The following is an 8587-nucleotide window of genomic DNA, read 5'->3' on the forward strand; positions in this document are numbered from 1 at the left end:
TTTCTTGTACTGTCTTTAGGATTTTCTATGCATAGTATCATGCTCCAAGGATCATTTCATATGTCCTTCTTGGAGACTAGTCATTTTTGACTTCAGGAAAAATTATTAGTTGAATTAACTCATTTTTTCTCAATTTCTTTCTAAGTGCTTGTTTCAGGGAAATGTTGACTTAACTTAGTCTTTATTATGAGGTACAAATTCTATGAAATCTAGCCACGTATTTACTTAGTAATGACTTGATGAATTTAATAAAGGCAGAGTCTCTCATTAAACATGACTGATTCTCTCTGAACAGAGCTGAATACACACCATTAGTCAATCAATAAATTAATTGTTTGCCCCTGCTGTTATTCAAACAGAAAAATCAACTCTTCATTTAAGTTAGCAATGCTTTCAGGTCTACCAGAGGTCATATACTAAAACACTCTATCTAGGCTGTGAGATGCTACTTACTGACCACTGCTCTAGGGTAGCTGCTGGCATTTTTCCTATGTCCTCTTAGTTGCTGCTGCTTCTATTTGTCTGTGACAGGCAGTAAAGGACCTTCTAGGATCCCATTATAGACACAACCTCAATCATAGCACAGATGTCCTCTGCCGTCAAAAAAAAGGGCAAGTGTAAACAAATTTCCATCAGATTTGTATACATTTCAACACAAGTTTTCCAGAGAGTCTTCCTTCAGGGAAACATTTACAAAAGTTCCAGATCATCGATGCTGCCCACAATAAATGTAAGTTCTCCATATTCTTCCATTTACTAAATCATGTATCCTCAGTTTGAATATTCAAGATATCCAGTTCTGGAAAAACAGGTGGCCTATTTGTGCCAGCACTTTACTTCTGGATTTATTTATTTACACATAAACTACAAAGGCCTTGCTCTTTTCTGGCTGCAATTATGGAGGGTGCAGAAGAGAAGAAAAACAAGATTCCTGCTATGCCAGAAGTGAAACTGGTGTCGCTCACTCATGTCTGACTCTCTGTGACCCCATGGACTGTAGCCTGCCAGGCTCTTCTGTCCATGGCATTCTCCAGGCAAGAATACTGGAGTGGGTTGACATTTCCTTCTCCAGGATATTTTCCTGACCCAGAGATCACACCCAGGTCTCCTGCATTGCAGGCAGATTCTTTACTGTCTGAGCCACTGGGGCCAGAAACCTTTAAGAAAAAGCAAAAGAATTTTGCACAGCTTAAGATTAAGTACCTGAGAAAGAAGTTTGCCAAAAAGATTCTTCAACAGGCAAGGAGGAATCTTATCTATGAAGCAACTAAGCACTATCACAAGGAATACAGGCAGATGTACAGAAATGAAATCCAAATGGCTAGGATGGCAGGAAAAGCTGGCAACTTCTATGTACCCATGGAACCTAAATGGGCATCTGTCATCAGGGTCAGAGTTATTAGTGGTGTGAGTCCAGAAGATCAAAAGGTGTTGCGGCTTATTAGCATTTGTCAGATCTTCAAGAGCACCTTTGTGAAGCTCAACAAGGTTTCAAATAACATGCTGAGAACTGTGGAACCATACATTGCAAGGGGGTATCCAAACCTGCAGTCTGTAAATGAACTGATCTGTAAGTGTTGTTATGACCAAATCAATAAGAAGTGAATTGCCCTGATAGATAACATGTTGATTGCTTGATCTCTAGGCAAATATGGCATGAGGATCTGATTCATGAGATCCATACTCTTGAAAAATGTTTCAAAGAAACAAACAACTTCCTGTGGCCCTTCAAATTATCTTTTCTAGGAGATGGAATGAAGAAAAAGATCACGTGTTTTCTTGAAGGTGGAGATGCTGGCAACAGGGACGAGCTGACCAACAGGCTTATTAGAGGGACGAACTAAGGTATCTACCATGATTATTTTTCTATGTGGTCAGTTAACAAGCAGTCAATGCTTTCAAATTGAACTGTAAAAAAAAATACAAAGGCCTCCTCATTCTGTGGTCAGTGCAGTGAACAGAAGGAATTAGGCTGGGTTTCTTGATATAGAAGCCACACAGTAGTCTGCTGTGTAAAATCAGGGCAAGTTACAGCACCCCTGTGCTCCAGTTTCTTCGTTTGCTAAGTCAATACAATCATGCTGGATTATACTTGGAGAACTGATCTTTGATCCAATTGAGAAAAGACCCCTCCAAAGCAAACTGTGGCAATATTTGTTTATGCCCTGGCAATGGTTCAAAAGAGGTTCTTTTGAAGAGAGAAGCAACAAGTATGAGGTACTTAGATGTAAGATTTAATACTTGCCTTACATTTCCAAAACAGGTTTCGGGTATACAACATCATTTATAGTTATAAGACTTAAAAGGAGCAGAGACTTTTACTCACATTTTATAAATAATGACACTGAAACTCACAGAAGTTAAAAGATGAGCCCTAGTGTAGTACCCAGCTACTTAAGATAGACCTAGACCCTGGGCCAGATTATCCAGTTGCTAGTTATTGTCCAATTGCTAGTTGGGTATTTCCTTACTAAGTACCTACTGTTTTAAGCCAGATTACTTAAGCCAAACTTCAGTTATCCCAGTTCTGAAAGACAAGAACCGTATTTTCTCTGTCAGGCATAAGAACAGTGTAAAAATGAAGCTTCAGTGTGTGAGGCCCTGAGATGCCCCTGGGATATACAGTGGTAAATAAATTTAACTAGTGATATTGTGGAAAGGATTTGATGAGTTGAGGTGATGGCAACATACAGTGACCAAGTGAACAGTGGGGCCAGCTAAGCAAATATCTAGAGTTAATTGGAATCAATGCGTTTATTTCTAACAATTGGACCCTTTGATTCTGGGGTAATTCCATTTCATTTAACTTTCTTACAGATAATGTGCCAGAGGTACAAAGGTTTTTACTGTCACATTAGCCTTTTTCTCATAGGATTTTGGAATTTAAAAAATTAAATAAGCATTTAAGCTAAATAGACAGTGAAGAATTAAGTCAATTTTATAGCCTTTACTGTAAGATTTGCTGATATTTTAATGAGGCCTTGTTTATGCCTGGTACTGGGCAAACCTTTAATGTGTGTATTACTTAGTTAATCAACCCCACTTAAAAGTGAGAAAACTGAAGTACAGAGATGTATTGGGTTGACCAAAAAGTATTTTTGGGATTTTTCATAAGATATCACAGAAAAACGTAAACAAACTTTTTGGCCAAACCAGCAACTTATTCCGGCTTAAAGCTGAGGTTCAAAAGTGAGTCTGTTTGCCAGAGTTACAGATCTTTTTACCTACTTGTTTATACCAAGACCTTCCTAGTCAGGAATTGTTCTGGGTACTGAGAATACAGGGGGAACAGGCAACGAGTCCATCCTCTGGGTGCAGTTTACTTTTGTACATGATTGTTCATTTATCCAGTATGCATTAAGCAAGTACGAGGTTCAGACTCTTTTCCAGGTACTGGACAGACAACTAGACTTCACAGAGATGATCCATTAGGAACGGAAGAGGAGGCATGTGGATAAGCAGCAACACAGTGTCACATGCGCTTCTCTTGAGTTAGAAATATATCCTATGGGAGCATTAAGAAAAGTGAAAGTGAAGTCGCTCAGTCGTGTCCGACTCTTTGCGACCCCATGGACTGTACCTTACCAGACTCCTCTGTCCATGGGATTTTCCAGGCAAGGGTACTGGAGTGGGTTGCCATTTCCTTCTCCATAATGGGAGCACTAAGAAAGGAAGGGGTAATTCTGACTGGGGAATATCTGTGACATATCTTAAGTGACTGATGTAGGGGAATATTTGTGACATATCTTAAGTGGCTGGTGTATGAAGATAGGACAATCCATTTCAAAAGGCCCACCTTTCAGACATTTAAGTATTTTCCCCTAAGATTCACCTTTCTGTCTCTTTCTTTGTCTTTCCCGTCTTTGCTCTCCTCATATAGCCAGAGACCAAACAAACAGGACCTGCATCACCAGCTGAGTTAGGATCCATCTGGGTAGCAAGTGGGTGACCAACAGGAGCAGATCTGGTCACCACGCTGAGCCAGAAGTGTTTACTCATGATCTTCTCGTCATTGAGACAATACTTCAGCCTAGTCAAACTGGGGGATTTAAGATGGAGAAAAACAGAATACTGATTCTAGATAGTTAAGATGCCTATCTAAGGAATCATTTCAGTGAGCCCAGACTCTTGCCTCTTCCCATACATAGAAAAGCACTAAAATCATTAACTTGAGATGTCTGATTTTTTTTGTGATTGGCAGTAATTTTTGGATGTTTGACTACATTTTTTTTTTTTTTTTAAGCAAAATCTCCTATGTATTCTGGTTCCTCCTTAACATCTTTGGAATGGTTCCTCAGAGACATCTTCCCTGGATTTAGTTCTCAGTAATGACCCCAAATAAAACATAATTTTCAATTTTTAGGTTGTACATTTTTTTCCAGTTAACAAGTTTCTTCTGATGCATCTAGAGCCCTCTTCCTCTTAACAGTTATTTCTTTTCCTTTGGCATCTCCCCAGTAGCATGCTCAATGTGTGGGTGTTCTTTAGACTTAAAAATGAATATAAGAGATTGCTGAGTCCTGCCCCCAAGGCCAAAGCTGCGAGGCCTTGCCACAAGACCACAGAAGCAGAGCCCAGACCCAAGGTCCGCCCAGAAGTTGACTGAGCCCCCTTGCAACTGCTGCCAAAGACCCCCTGATCATCATAAGCAGGCTTCCTGAACCCCAAATTAGTCAAAGACAACCATCCTGGTAGTCACCCTATAACACCCTAAGCAATCACCTTTATGCCAATCTTCCAGCAGGAGTTTTCTTTGTCTTGAGGCTATAAATATTGACTGCTGCTGCTGCTAAGTCGCTTCAGTCGTGTCTGACTCTGTGTGACCCCATAGATGGCAGCCCACCAGGCTCCCTGTTCCCTGGGATTCTCCAGGCAAGAATACTGGAGTGGGTTGCCATTTCCTTCTCCAATAAATATTAGCTACTAACCCATAAAAACTGTCAACTCTGGTTTATCAGGAGGTCGGCCCGTTGCACTCACAGTGCCCACATTACTTCTGCTCTTTGTTCTTAATAAACTCACTCCCTTCTGAAATGCTCTGTGTCTGGAAATTCTTTTCCAACCTGCATTCAGACTGCCTCAACAGAAATCATATTTCACAAAGCAGTGGAAGATTTAGCAGTACCCAGTGAACTCACTCCCACATAATAAAAGTACATTTTAAACAAATAAAAGGAAGTTTCTTCTCTCAGATGTATAATCCTCAAGTTTGGCCTTTAATAGAGTAAGATTATAATGCATTTGCTCCAGTGAAAAGTAAACTCTGTTTTCATTTTTGACAGCAGGGGGAAAAATGATGTTAAATGTAATCAAATGTATAATTTTTTTCTCCCAATGGATATATTTCTTCAAATGTATTTATTTGCAAATTCTTGCACATTTTTAATGTCTGATAGGATAGATAAATGAGAGCCTAGATTTATTTTGCAAATAATTTTATGGTCTACAATTACATTTTAGGAAAAAAATAAAAATTTCCTCTGTGGTATAAACACTATTTGTTTATCAGAAGCTAAATATAATTTCATGTTCATGCTTTTATTATTATCTGTTCTTAAGGTTTACATGTATTCAGAACAAGGATATTATGCAGAGAGGTTAAAAATTATTCATCTAGTTACCTAAGAAATTTATCTACACTAAGACTGGTGAGGATAAAGGCACATATTCTTTAAAATTAAATAAACTTAACAATGTACTAAGCCACCCTGCAGTTTGGGGCTTGGTTGCTCTTCTGAAGACAGTGTGATTCTGGGTAAGCCCAGAGTCTGCAGCAAGAACGTGAAGCCCAACTTTGGCAGGCTAACTCCTCTATCTGGGCTATGGGCTTTCCCATGTGTAGAACACACCTATGACAACACTCACATAATTTACAATAACCTTACCAAGACAACTAACAGTATACTCTGGGCACATCTTATTGAGCATGGCTGCAATGGAAAATTCACTGTTTACCTAGAATCAAAAGTTTGGTTCTAGAACCAAAATTCTCATGCCTGTTGAACAGAGGCATAAGTGAGCTGTGTCATGCTTTACCCAAAGGCAGATTTCTGTGAGTCAAAGTGATGCTGTGGACTTCATCTCCCACTGGCTTGGGAATCATTTGGCCATTTTCCTTCCCTAAATTGAGAACTTTTTAATTCCCTCAAAGCAAATGTGAATTTCCCTGTTTTACCCACGTTAAACATATAATAGTATGTTTTTGTGTTTTCTTTAACATTTCTAATGATAAAATAGGCTTGGAAACACCCAGATTAAAATGGGATCCATCAGAGAAAGGAGAAAGAGCCCGTGTTGGATACAGCACAAGAGGGAAAGCGCTCCCCTTAGTTCTTTGTATGGATCTGCCCCAGGTGCTTATTGGAACCTCACGAATCCCGAACTTCTGGATGCCTGGATTAAGTTCTCGGCAAAAGAATATGTTTTGGGCACCCTGACAAAGACAACGGGTACATGGAGAGATGAGAAAAATGTATCTGTGTTTGCTAAGATGAACTTGGAAGCTTCATTTCCTTTGGAATAAGTGAATCCTCTTGATCACTTTTCCCAGTTCCAGCTTCCCCTGAGTAAGGTAAATGTTTCAACATGTGGCGACTGGGAGTGTCATTATCACTTGGAAGGATATCTTTTCACTCTACAAATGATAAGATTATTACTGCCTGAAAACTGTGGCAAGTTGTTTCAAGATCTTTGAAGCAAAGCTACTGAGTGATTCATGCCATTATTCTTGACCAGTGTGTAATGGTGGAGGCCATGGTTTTTCAGGCAGAAGAAACCACGGGCTGGGGCCACTTCCCTTTCCTCCCCGTCCCGTCCTTTAACTGGGAGGGATGGGAGGAGAGGGTGCTCAGGGGTCCACTAAGACGTTCATGTTCTCCCACTACAAAATGACTGTCTGAGTTCCAAGTGACCTTTCTTTCCCCCAAAAAATTTGCCCTGGTAGCAAACTCATAACACCTTTTCAGGCAGGCAGCCTTTAAAAGTTTTCTGGCAAGGCTGAGAGCCAGGAGATTATTTAGATTTATTATCAGATAATTTAGATTTACTATTTGCCTACAATTATACTCAGAGTAGATATGACTACAGGATTCCTATATACCTGTTAAAATCTGCCACCGCTCTGGTCAACTTTGGATACCTTATTATGAGTATAAAATATTCTTTTTTTTTTTTTCCTTTTTTTATTTTTCAGTGGGTTTTGTCATACACTAATATGAATCAGCCATAGAAAAATATTCTTTTTAATGAAGCCATTTCTTACATGTCTTCAAGTTATCATTCTCCATTCTTACAAGAAGTAAGAATAAATTTCAATTTTATTCTAACCAAAATGCTTTCTGCTCCCTGGATATAGTTCTTTACAGTTGAATAGCACCAGAAACTGGCAGTTTTAAACTTTCTTTTCCTCCACTTTGATGATTTACATGTTATAGAGAATAATTACCTCTGTGATAAAGGCACCCCCATGGCTAGAAATAAAACCTGCCTGATCTTTAGAGTCTTAGTTTAAAGAGATTTCTCTGAGAGTGATAAGTGAAGTGGTCTTCTGGTATAATGATGTCTAATGGTGGAACTGACAGTAAACTGAGATTCAATACAGATTCAGGAAACCTGACTTACGCTAAAAACAAATTTTAATAGGAAAATCTTGAAACTCAAATTTTAAAAGCTATAACCAAGATTCATGTTGAGGTTTGATAGAAAACAACAAAATTCTGTAAAGCAATTATCTGTCAATAAAAAATTAAATTAAAAAAAAGTTACAGCTGAAAGATAACCATTCCTTAATAGTTGGTTAATCTCAGAAATTTTATTTTGATCTCTGAATTTGTTATTCTTTCACTGTGCCCACCCTTTCTTTGAAAATAAAAATTTCCACATTACTTAAAACTCTAACCAGTCAATATTCACAATGTATTGATGTGATAAAAGGATAGAAAAATTGCTATGAATGTGATTCTCTTTGAAGACTGAAATTTCTTGAGGAAATGAATCAAAAATTTCCTGAGTTGGAGTTAATATAAAGCAAAATATATAAACATGGTAAATTTACAGGTAGTTGTACTAAAGATAACACTTTCAGATTGATGGAAAAGAGAGAGCCTCTCTTTTGAGTGAGAAAAGAGAAATGAACACTGATACATGACAATAAATGAGGAAACTGACAGTTTCAGATGCCTAATAAACACATGAAAAGATGCTCAACATTGCTCATTATTAGAGAGATGCAAATCAAAACTACAGTGAGATATTTCATACCACAGAACAGCCATCATTAAAAAGTCTACAGACAACAAATGCTGGAGATGGTGTGGAGAAAAGGGAAATCTCTTGCACTGTTGGTGAGAAATGTAAATTGATACAGCCACTATGAAGAACAGTATGGAGATACCTTAAAAAACTAGGAATAAAACTACCATATGACCCAGTAATCCCACTACTGGGCATATACCCTGAGGAAACCATAATTGAAAAAGACACATGTACCCCCAATGTTCATTGCAGCACTGTATATAATAGCTAGGACATGGAGGCAACCTAGATGAATTGATGAAAAAATTGACAGATGAATGGGTAAAGAGGTTGT

General features: G+C 38.4%; 1 pseudogene; it reads left to right on the top strand.

Annotated features, from left to right (window-relative positions):
* The first annotated feature begins 897 nt into the window (after positions 1 to 897).
* On the top strand, positions 898 to 1844 carry LOC136171227 (large ribosomal subunit protein uL30-like; annotated as a pseudogene).
* The last annotated feature ends 6743 nt before the right edge of the window (positions 1845 to 8587 follow it).

Source organism: Muntiacus reevesi, chromosome 6 (genome assembly GCF_963930625.1).
Source record: "Muntiacus reevesi chromosome 6, mMunRee1.1, whole genome shotgun sequence".
Classification (NCBI taxonomy): Eukaryota; Metazoa; Chordata; class Mammalia; order Artiodactyla; family Cervidae; genus Muntiacus; species Muntiacus reevesi.